The following is a 12,716-nucleotide window of genomic DNA, read 5'->3' on the forward strand; positions in this document are numbered from 1 at the left end:
CAGTGGCCCAGCCGGCGCCCAGCCCGGGGACACCGCGAGCCGTGGTTGGGCAGGGCGCTTCCCGGTACCTTCAAGGGCGGGCGCGCGCGGTCCGGGAGCTGCGGGGCGCGGGGAGACGCTGCCACCTGACGCGTGGGCTGCGCACTGCGCCCTCGGGGGCCCCCCGGCTCGCGGCTTCCCGACGACGCCCAAGGTCCATGGGAGGGGCGGCGAGGATGGAGGAGCGAACACCGACAGCCCAGACCCTGGGTAGAGCTGGAGGGGGTGAGGTAGGGGGCCTGCCCGGTTGGGATGGGTGGGGGAGCTGAGGCTGTTCATCCTCCTCATTTGGTGACTGGCTGGGGCCCTCAGTCGCACTGCCTTCCTGTTACAAACCGAGGCCAACCTGGAGATCTCAGCAGTCCATTGACACCTGAAGGGTGTAGCAGGGGATCCGGTGTCAGCAGGAAGGGCTGGGGAAGCTCGGGCACTAGTGCTCTGGAAGCAGAGCCCTTCCAGGGAGTGAACAGTAGGTGACACAGTGTATTTTCCAGTGGGCCACGTCCCGGCCTCGGAAACCTGTGAAATACCCCAGACTCCCCCCGCACCCCAACTATCAGTGCCTGCAATGACAGGGACCTTGTCCGTTTCTACCGGCTTTCTGCTCTCCCCTGTTCTTCACGTATGGGAGCAGGTCTGGGTGCAGCAACAGGTATCTGTGCAATTGCAGAGCTTCCCAGAAAGCTTCCTGGAGCCTCTGCTCGCGGGCAGGAATGGGTCCTTCAGGCTCAGTTCTCACAATTTAAAAAAATGCACCTTGCCACCCTGCTGATGGACACTACTTAGAATTGATGGTTTCGAGTCTTTTCCTTTAATCTTTATGGTTTTCAATCGCCAAAATCCCTGTCCTTGTTACTTATCCCATGATCAGCACCTTCTCCCATTTCTTCAGTGATTGATAAAGCATCAAACATATCTCTAAGCCCCCCAATTGCAAACCTATCCCTCTCTCTCGTGACAGCCTCACCTACTTCATGAAGAAGGGGAATCACTGTTGCATACATACGAACGAGTCACCTACATACAAACAAGTTCTGTTCGGAGAGTGTGTTCTAAGTCCAGTTTGTTTCGTAAGTCCAACGAAGTTAGCCTAGGTACCCAACTAACACAATCAGCTATATAGTACTGTACTGTAATAGGTTTATAATACTTTTCACACAAATAATACATAAAAAACAAACAAAAAATAAAACATTTTTAATCTCACAGTACAGTACCTTGAAAAGTACAGTAGTCCCAGCTACATCACCGCTGCTTTTACGCTTGCTTCCGGACATCCTGGGCTTGAAGTAAAGATACTGCGCGACTGTGCTCTATACAGCACTGTACAGTAAAGTACACAAAGGCACAGCCACTTGTAGAGGACGCACGCACGTGACAATGCGCGCCGGACGTGTAAACTAACTTACATGATTGGACATGCAAACACATGTTCGCATCTTTGAAAGTTTGCAACTTGACGGTTTGTATGTAATGTCTTCAACTTTCCATCTTCAAACCTACGAACTTGGCCCCCACCACAGTCCAGCTTCCACCTGCCTGGACTCCAGCCTCAAGCTGGCGAGGGCTCTCCTCCTGTGTCGGATTGACCCTCCACCATCTGTGTTAAGGATTTGGATCCACCTCCAGTGCCTAAAAAGCAGTACCCCGCTCAGACCAGAGTCTCCTATCCACCATGTGGGGTTCTCCTTCCTGTCTGCAGCTTGCAGTCTCTCCACCCCTCCTCCATCTCCCAACAGATCAGCCCTCTCCCCGAAGCTTTCTTTCCTATCCAGCCAGGACCCGGGGAGTCATAATCTAAAAGCTACTCTCTCATGGTAACCCAGATTCTCTTGTCTTCCTGGCTTTCCGCCCAGCAGAACTCCAACCTGGATTCACACTCTGATCTGCCTGTGCAGTGTCCCCTCCCCCATGCTGCCTACTCCCCGGCCCGGCCGACAGCTGCTGGCCAGTGTACACCTTCTCCCATTTCTTCAGTGATTGATAAAGCATCAAACATATCTCTAAGCCCCCCAATTGCAAACCTATCCCTCTCTCTCGTGACAGCCTCACCTACTTCATGAAGAAGGGGAATCACTGTTGCATACATACGAACGAGTCACCTACATACAAACAAGTTCTGTTCGGAGAGTGTGTTCTAAGTCCAGTTTGTTTCGTAAGTCCAACGAAGTTAGCCTAGGTACCCAACTAACACAATCAGCTATATAGTACTGTACTGTAATAGGTTTATAATACTTTTCACACAAATAATACATAAAAAACAAACAAAAAATAAAACATTTTTAATCTCACAGTACAGTACCTTGAAAAGTACAGTAGTCCCAGCTACATCACCGCTGCTTTTACGCTTGCTTCCGGACATCCTGGGCTTGAAATAAAGATACTGCGCGACTGTGCTCTATACAGCACTGTACAGTAAAGTACACAAAGCACAGCCACTTGTAGAGGACGCACGCACGTGACAATGCGCGCCGGACGTGTAAACTAACTTACATGATTGGACATGCAAACACATGTTCGCATCTTTGAAAGTTTGCAACTTGACGGTTTGTATGTAATGTCTTCAACTTTCCATCTTCAAACCTACGAACTTGGCCCCCACCACAGTCCAGCTTCCACCTGCCTGGACTCCAGCCTCAAGCTGGCGAGGGCTCTCCTCCTGTGTCGGATTGACCCTCCACCATCTGTGTTAAGGATTTGGATCCACCTCCAGTGCCTAAAAAGCAGTACCCCGCTCAGACCAGAGTCTCCTATCCACCATGTGGGGTTCTCCTTCCTGTCTGCAGCTTGCAGTCTCTCCACCCCTCCTCCATCTCCCAACAGATCAGCCCTCTCCCCGAAGCTTTCTTTCCTATCCAGCCAGGACCCGGGGAGTCATAATCTAAAAGCTACTCTCTCATGGTAACCCAGATTCTCTTGTCTTCCTGGCTTTCCGCCCAGCAGAACTCCAACCTGGATTCACACTCTGATCTGCCTGTGCAGTGTCCCCTCCCCCATGCTGCCTACTCCCCGGCCCGGCCGACAGCTGCTGGCCAGTGTCTTATTCCAGAGTAGAACGGTGTACACTGTGCTTCAGCTGGGCTCCCCACACCAGCCATTTCCTTGTCCTTGTCCAGCTTCCATCCTGCTCAGTGGTGATTCCAGAGCGTCACCTCTTTCCTCAAGCCTCCTCTTCTCCCTGCCATACCTCTGAGAGAGGAGCTTCAACTTCCCATGCCCTCAACTACAAAGTCACCTCTGGCCAGAACTGTGAAGGGTCTGGGGTTTACCCTACGTTAAGGCTAACAGGTCAGCCTGCTACAGTTTTATGGACGCTGGCAGAAGAAACGATACTACAGGGTCAGAGACAAAGGACATGACTACTCATGACACAGCAAGCAACACAGACTTCATGAGAAGTCTTGCCCCCAGACCCCACAAGGGTGAGGCAGAGGGACCTAGGAGGTGCCACACAACGGGTTTGCTGCACGCTCAATGGGTCTGCAGCACAGCTGAGGAACCCTGAACGAGGAAAAACAGAATCTTCTACAGTGGGCTGCAAGCAAACCTGCCCTTGCCCTAGAGGGAGGCATTAAAAATTATGCTGGGGGGCTTCCCTGGTGGCGCAGTGGTTGAGAGTCCGCCTGCCGATGCAGGGGACACGGGTTCGTGCCCCGGTCCGGGAAGATCCCACATGCCGCGTAGCGGCTGGGCCCGTGAGTCATGGCCACTGAGCCTGCGCGTCCGGAGCCTGTGCCCCGCAACGGGAGAGGCCACAACAGTGAGAGGCCCGCGTACTGCAAAAAAAGAAAAAAAAATTATGCTGGAATTAAGAAAATCTGCCCTCTACTCCAGGTGGGGGCATTATCTTTATCTTCCAAGACCGGTTGCTGTCTACTAATGTTCTTGGAAAGAGTCTGAGACAATAGGCAGTTAGAGCCTCTGCTATCATGTTCAAAATATGCCCCACCCATTGAGGCCTCCCGACGTACTCATACCCATGCATCTTCACCTGCACCCCTGCAGGCTCTCCTCCAGGGAAAGCCGGCCTCCCTGCTGTGTGCTCCCACCTCTTCTGGTCTTGCTTTCGCAGCCATCTCCTCCCTATCTACAGGGTCCTTATCCTGGCCTTTGAACATGCCCCCAAATATCTCATCCTGAAAAGCAAAGCAAAGCAAAACAAAGTCAAACAAAACCTCTGTTGAGCTGACCCTCTTAGCTACCCTTTCCTTTTCATCCTTGTCCTTGGTGGGAAGTCCATGCTGTCACCATTTCTTTCTGAATCTGGTTTCTTTACCTACTTCACCACTGAAACTGTCCCCAGTGAGGCTACCAGGGCCTTCATCATTCCCAGTGGGACAATGGAGCAGACATTTTCCAGTTCTAGTCTTGCTGTGTCCGCCTCTGACTCTGAGTTTGGAAAAAAAAAAAAAAAAAGAGTCCGCCTCAGGGCTACTTTTAGGCTTTGTTAAATCCAACATCCAGCCACTTCCACGAGGTGGTTCCTGCTTCCTGCCTTTTTCCAATGTGAGTTATGCTTTCTTGTGTGGACCTGAAACAAGCAGACGGACAGATATTTCTCCAGCAAAAATGGTTTTATCTGACCTACTGTATAGCACAGGGAACTATACTCAATATCTTGCAGTAACCGATAATGGAAAAGAATCTGAAAAAGAACGTATATATAGATATCAATATGTACAATATATAACTGAATCACTTTGCTGTACACCTGAACCTAACACAACATTGTAAATCAACTACACTTCAATTAAAAAAAAAATTGGAATCAGCAGAGAATTGGAATTCAGGGTCTGCAACTATGGACCATGTGCAAGTCCCCCAGGGCAAGGGAAGGAGATGGCTTTTATGGAGGGGAAAAGGGAGTTGGGAGGGCTACTCCATGGCTTTTTCATTGGCTGAGTCCTTGCCAGGAAGGAAGAGGAGTCTTTCTTCTTCCTGTTGGGTTCTGTAGCCCTCGCAGGGCATGAGAACTACCCTCTTCCATCTCCCGGCTCTATTTAATTGAAGTTTCTGTTTATTAATTTTTTACGCCTGCTTCTTTGCTTGTCTCCTATTTTTTTGTTGGAAACTGGACATTTTAGATAATATATTGTAGCAACTCGGTGCAGGTTCCCACCCCCACCTCCTTGCCCCAGGCTTATAGTTACTTGCTTGTTCAGTGACTGGCTGGCTTATTTTAGTGACGCCTCCCCCCTCACTACCCGGAAGTGTTAAAGCTCTGTTGTCGCTCAGCAGGGTCTGGCCGCAGTCACCCTGGAACTGCACTGACTGGCTAGACTCTCTTCCCCTCTTTCCCTGACCACACCCAGCTGTCAAGATCCATTAATTGACAGCTGTTGATCTATCGCTTACAAAAATGCCCTGGGACATAAACTGGTCTACGGGCTCAGGCTCCTTTGAAGGAGCAGCTCCTGAGGTTGGTGTCTGCTGTTTCCCTCCCTGGTTCTCTCCTGCAAACTAGCTGGCTTACACTTTAGCCTGTATCTTCATGGACTCTACCAATCGCCTCCCAGTTGCCTTTCACCACAACCTCCGTTTTTGAGAGCATCCTTAGGCTTGAACTTCTTCACTCTCTGTTGCAAATGAAGTCAGTTCCTTTGGGAAGAGATTAGACCTGTCTGTTTTATAACCTGCTTCTATCCCTAGGCAAAATCTCTGAGCCTGGACTCCAGCTGGGGGTGGGGACAGTGATGTGTTTCTCTCTGCCTGATACCCCTGTTTAGGAGTTGACCATGTGGCAGAAGAGAGGCAGTAGCCTCAGGTCTTCTCTGCTTGCCTCTCCTGGCATGGAACCACCACTTTATAGCCGGGGCAGGGATGACCAAGGTCCCAGTATCCTCAGTGACACAGTGTCCGAGGTGGAGCCCCCGTTCCATGACTGGGGGCTGAGCAGAAGGGAGTCCCACCTCTGGGTCACACTTGCCCAGAACTTAGCGTCAGCAACAGGTAGCTGGGGCAGGATGAGAAATGCTGATGTATTGCTCCTCCCAGAAAGCAAGCCCTCTGACCAGAAACTGATGGGAGAGGGAGCCCTGTGCGCTTGGCTGTGACAATCTAGAGTGGAGTTTGTGTCTCCACTGGGCTGGGAGTAGGGAAAGAGGGCGCAATTTTGGCTCAAAGACTCTTTATCAACTTTTAGTAGATTTCCTTGAATAGATGTTTCTTCATTTGCTGTATATCCTTAAGACAGTTTCCAGATACTTCAAATGATTATCTTTTTATACTTTTCACCAGTTTCACTGCATAGTGGGTCTGTGGAGTTCCTTCGGCTGTCATGCTGGAAGTTTATCCCCTGCAATGGCTTTTCTGTTGATATGTTATCTTACAACTCTATTGTTTGAGTCAGGGAAATTTGAATACAAACTGGATATTTGGTGAATCTAAGGAACTGTTAAATTTTTTAGGTGTGATAACATTATTTTAAAGAGTTCTTACCTCTTAGTAATACATACTGAAATATCTACAGATGAAACAATATGATGCATGGGATTTGCTTAAAATAATCAAGTGTGGGCTATAAGTGGGGAGGGGATGGGGACTACAGATGAAACAAGATTGGCTATGAGTTTAGGTTATGTTGTATTAGTACTTATAGTAATTATTATTAATATGAGCTGCATAGGAGGAGTTTATAACACTATTCTTTCTACTTTTGTATATGTTTGAAATTTTCCGTAATAAAAAGTTAATTTTTTTCTTTTGTCTACCTGTGAAATATACTTCGTTAGATATCTTAGAAATATGTCATCAATTGAATTAAAATCTTGAGCATATATACATACATTTCACCTAAGATTATGTTTTACAGAACCGAGAGGTCAAACTTCAAGTACTCTAGGTTCTGAAAGAATTTTTATAAGCATCTTTGTAAAAAAATTTTTTTTACTGAAATCAATTATTTTTCAGTATCTGAAATGGCGTGAATTTAAGCAAGTTCCTAATCAAAATTTATCAGATGTTCTAATTATGCATCAGAAGCTAGTTTTGTCATTTCAATCAAATCCATTTTTAGATGATTAATTATTTTATGAAAAAAGGCCATGATGAAAATTGTTCCAGTTGTATTTCAAGAATTTATAAGAAGACAGATTTGTGCACTGAATTGAAGCTGAGTAGAAACTGAGCTTACAAAAAGAAAATACAGCTGATGACAAAATTTTGAATATCAGCTGGGATGTTCTGGATCAGTCAGAATATGGATTAGCATTTGTGATTCAAACAATTAGTGCCTAATGCTTTTCAAGTTGTAAAACGTTTCTTTTTTTTACATTCTCTATAGACCTCTTAATGGGAAGTTTTTTTTTTTCAATCCCTTGAAAATGTCAGCTTCTTGAAAAATTAAATGTTATTTTGTCAGAAATGAGAAACTAGTTTTGACAATAGATAATTTGCCTATTTATATGACAGTGCAGTTGATAAAATTTTGCACCGTTATAATTGGTCTCGGTAACAATAGGAAACAAAAATGTTAAAATTATGAAACTTAAAGCGATTTCATCATTAATCTCAATTGTGCTTCCATAATATTGTATTTATTATAATGAATTAACTATTCCCAAAATAAATCACAGTGATTTATTATTTTTCTGTTTATGATGCTTAACACGGTTCACCGTGATTTTGTTTTTTATTAGTTTGGAATCCAAATTGAATCCATTTGCTATCTTTTTTTAAAATATATTTATTTGTTTTATTTATTTATTTTTGGCTGCATTGGGTCTTCGTTGCTGCATGCGGGCTTTCTCTAGTTATGGCGAGCGGGGGCTACTCTTCGTTGCGGTGCGTGGACTTCTCATTGCGGTGGCTCCTCTTGTTGCAGAGCACGGGCTCTAGGCAAGCGGGCTTCAGTAGTTGTGTCTTGCAGGCTCAGTAGTTGCAGCACACGGGCTTAGTTGCTCCGCAGCATGTGGGATCTTCTTGGCCCAGGGATCAAACCTGTGTCCCCTGCATTTGCAAGCGGGTTCTTAACCACTGTGCCACGAGGGAAGCCCTGAAATACGTATATTTTAGTATACAGTTGAATGGATTCTGAAATTGCATATGCTCATGTAACCCACACCTGATCAAAATGTAGACATTTCCATTATCCATCCAATCAATCTGCCGTTGCCTCTAGACACAACCACTGTGCTGCTTTCGTTCAGTATAAATTAAGTTTAGATTGTTCTAAACACACGGTCAAAATCACACAGTCTGTATCCTTTGTGATTATGTGCATTAGCAGTTTGTTCCCTTATCTTGTAAGTATTTATAGTTCCATTGTATGAATATACCACACATTGTTTATCCATTCTCTTACTGATGGACATTGAGGTTGTTTCCAGTTTCTGGCTAATACGTACTATGAGTACATCCGCTATGAACATTGTTGTACCAACCTTTTTGTGTGCATATTTTTATTTCTCTTGGGTCAATATCTAGAGGTGGAATTGCCGTATCATAAGGAAAGTATATGTTTAGCCTTAGAAGAAAGGGTCTGACTTATTTCCAAAACAGGTTTGGATTTGTCTATTTCTCTTTTCAGTTTTGTCAGTTCTTTTTTAAAAAAATATTTATTTATTTATTTGGTTGTGCTGGGTCTTAGTTGTGGCGGGCGGGCTCCTTAGTTGTGGCATGTGAACTCTTAGTTGCGGCATACATGTGGGATCTAATTCCCTGACTAGGGATTGAACCCAGGCACCCTGCGTTAGGAGCGCAGAGTCCTATCCACTGCGCCACCAGGGAAGTCCCCAGTTTTGTCAGTTCTTGTTTCACGTAGTTTGAAACTCTGTTATTTGACGCACTGTCTGTTTCTGATTATATTCCTTGTCCTGAGGTCTATTTTGTTTGGTATTAATATAGCCACTCCAGCTTTTTTTTTTTTTTTTTTTTTTTTTTTTTTTTTTTTTTTTTTTTTTTTTATTTTTATTATTAGTGCTCGCATGGTTAACTTTTTTCATTCTTTTAATATATCTTTGTTTTTATATTTAATGTGCATCTCTTATAAACGCAAGACCATGTATATGGTTGGTCTTGCTCTTTTGTCCCGCCTGTCAATCTCTGTCTTTTAGAGTATTTAGTACATTTATCTGTAATATAATTATTGATGTGATTGTGTTTATGTCCACTGTATCACTGTATGTTTTCTATTAGTTTCACGTATTCTTCATTCTTTTTTTTCCTTTCCTACTCTATTTTATCTCCTCTATTGCCTTATTGGCTGTATTTCTTTGGGCTATTTTGAAAATGGTTGTTCTAAGGTTTACAATATTCATCTTTAGTTTATCATAGTCTACTTCTAAATGACAGCATGCCATTTCACATATAATGTAGAAAACGTATACTTCCATTTCCCCTTCCCATCCTTTGTACCAATATTATTGTACATTTTACTTCTACATGTGTTAAACACCCTATAGTTCATCACTGTTGTCTTTGCTTTAAATAATCAATCATCTTTCAAAAACATTGAGCAATGAAATATTTACCCACGTATTTATCATTTCCAGAATTCTTGCTGTCTTCTTGTAGATCCGAGTATCCATCTGGCGTCGCTGGCCATGACTTTTTGAGCTGTGTGAGCTCTGGTTCATTCAGCTCCCCGATTCTTAGTAGTTGTTCTTTCTTTGGTGGTTTTCCTTTGCTTGGCTCTGTGTACTCTTGCACTATACTGGCTCAAATTAGTATTCACCAATAGACTCAGATTGCTGTGAAGATTTCTGACTCCTTCCTGCGCAAATCCTTGTCTCCAGTACCCTGACCTTTTTTGTCATTTTGGCTTCCCAAGTTATACCCTATGAATGAGCAGCTTACAAGTCGGGAGAGTCTGAACTCTTAATCCCTCTGCTACACTGTTTCCATGGAAATTCTTTTTTTTTTTTTTTTTTTGCGTTACACGGGCCTCTCACGGTTGTGGCCTGTCCCGTGGCGGAGCACAGGCTCCGGACGCGCAGGCTCACCGGCCATGGCTCACGGGCCCAGCCACTCCGCGGCATGTGGGATCCTCCCGGACCGGGGCACGAACCCGTGTCCCCTGCATCGGCAGGCGGACTCTCAACCACTGCGCCACCAGGGAAGCCCAGAAATTCTTTTTTTTTTTTTTAATATATATTTATGCAACAAGATCTCTTTTTAAAAATTTATAATTTATTTATTTTATTTTATTTTTGGCTGTGTTGGGTCTTAGTTGCGGCACACAGGATCTTCGTTGCGGTGCAAGGGCTTCTCTAGTCGCAGCACACGGGTTCCAGAGCATGTGGGCTCTGTAGTTTGCGGCACGCGGGCTCAGTAGTTGCGGTGCATGGGCTTAGTTGCCCCGTGGCATGTGGGATCTTAGTTTCCTGACCAGGGATCGAACCTGCATCTCCTGCATTGGAAGGTGGATTCTTAACCACTGGACCACCAGGGAAGTCCCATCCGTGGAAATTCTTAATGCTAGCTAATACCGTGGACTGAGGTAGCCTTGAAATGGTGTATGATTATGGTGTGAATGTATGTCTGTGTTTTAGTGGATACGCACCAAGTACATACTTCCTTTCCCTTTCTGTCTTATGATCTGTGTTTATTCTTTCCTATCTATCCAAATTTATATACAACTCAGAACAAAATATGTTCCCATTTATCTATACTCTAAATATCATAAAAGCTATCAAAATACCATAGAGAATTTACAGTAATAATTTATGATCGTAGTGGGGGGCACTTCAAAGTCTTCATGTGCAGCCCGAGTTCCTGGAGAAATTTAAATTGTGTCAAAGTTGCTTTACTAGTCTGTAAACTTTGTGGTATTCAAATTTGCTAACCTACTGTGTAATGTTCAGCATAAAGCAATGCACTAGAAAATTCTCACTTGGTTGTAGATGGACTTCAATTTTGTGTTTATATTTCTCAGTTGAAGAGATAAAGTGCCAATTCCCACAGGAGCAGGGGTGGGAGCGGCCCCTCTTCTTCCCTTTGGTTTTCTTTTAACACTAGCCACCCCTTAGTATACTTGTATTTAGTTGAGCATTACTATGGCATGTACACAGGTCCAAATGCAGGAACTGGTCCTTTGCGAATTCACAATTGAAATCTGCTCATCTGTAGAAAATACAATCATTGGTAAAAGTGTCCATTACGTTTTGAATCCGCAAATCTGAAGCCAATTTTCTTTTTCTTTTTTTAAAAAATTATTTATTTATTTTTGGCTGCATTGGGTCTTTGTTTCTGCGCGCAGGCTTTCTCTAGTTGCGGCGAGCGGGGGCTACTCTTCGTTGCGGTGCGCGGGCTTCTCATTGCGGTGGATTCTCTCGTTGTGGAGCACAGGCTCTAGGCACGTGGGCTTCAGTAGTTGTGGCTCGCGGGCTCTAGAGCGCAGGCTCAGTAGTTGTGGTGCACGGGCTTAGTTGCTCCGTGGCATGTGGGATCTTTCCGGACAAGGTCTTGAACCCGTGTCTCCTGCATTGGGGGGCGGATTCTAAACCACTACGCCACCAGGGAAGCCCCAGTGGACCTTTTTTAAAATAAATGAAGCATAGGTAACAAAGATAACTTTGTCCACAGGGAAAAGGGAAAGACGCATTCCTGTTAAGACCATAGCTGTCAACCTTGATTTTTGAAAGATTGATGCCTACCAGGGCCCTGTGGGGCTCCCAGGCGTGGAGGCCTTTTTGTCCCCCATTTCTTGTAGGCAAGACTCCAGCCTCCATGACCTTAGCTGAAAGGGCAGATTCGAACAGTTGCTAATCAAGGGAGGAGCAACCAGGAAAGCACCTGAGGTGAGATTAAAGGGACAGAGAAGCTCATCAAGATTAGGAGAAAGACGACCACCTGAGGCCCTGTACACACCCTCATCTTGTCAGCAACCCCACCCTTTTGAAGCTCTTGCCTTGATCCTTACTGCACGCCCCTGACCACAGGCCTGACTATAAGACCTCTCCCTATTCCCCAGGGAGGGGGGCACAGTTCTTGAGGCACTAGTCTACTGTGTTCCCCCTTTGCCTGGCAAAGTAATAAAGCTATCCTTTTCTACTTCACCCAAAACTCTGTCTCCGTGATTTGATTCGGCACCGGTTTACAGAGAAGCTGAGCTTTCGGCATCAAGATCTGTCTTAAAGATGTGCTTTGAATCCTATCATGAGTCCATCCCTGCTTAAAAGCAAACTGTTGGAATTCCCTGGCGGTCCAGTGGTTAGGACTCGGTGCTTGCACTGCTGCGGCCAGAGTTCAGTCCCTGGTCGGGGAACTAAGATCCTGTAAGCCGTGCGGCGTGGCCAAAGGGAAAAAAAAAAAAAAAAAAGCAAACTGTTGACTGTTGGAAAAATATACATACTTGGCAAATATTTGTCAAGAGGCCACCATATTTGCCACATCTCATGTTAGATGCTGGAGATGACGGATGAAAGGCATGTTTCCCAGCCACAGGAGAGAGGAAGTCCAGTGAAGAGACAGCCGTGTCATTACAATATGAAACACGTATTGTGCTGTGGAATGTTTGAGCATGGTAGGAACGTGAAGGAAGGAGCTCTGTCTGGGCACCGTGGAAGCAAGGACTTCCATAATTTAGGACTTATTTAGGGCAGCTTCCTTGTTCGTCCTTTTCTCACCACATGAGTGCCTTGCCCTGAGCATTCATCCAAGCCCTACCTGTGTCCCAGACTCCGTCTTCTCTTTGAACCTCTCAACCCACAAAAACTCCTTTCCTCCAGGGACCTCTG

This window comes from Neophocaena asiaeorientalis, unplaced genomic scaffold (assembly GCF_003031525.2).
Source record: "Neophocaena asiaeorientalis asiaeorientalis breed wild unplaced genomic scaffold, Neophocaena_asiaeorientalis_V1.1 scaffold30, whole genome shotgun sequence".
NCBI classification, from domain to species: Eukaryota; Metazoa; Chordata; class Mammalia; order Artiodactyla; family Phocoenidae; genus Neophocaena; species Neophocaena asiaeorientalis.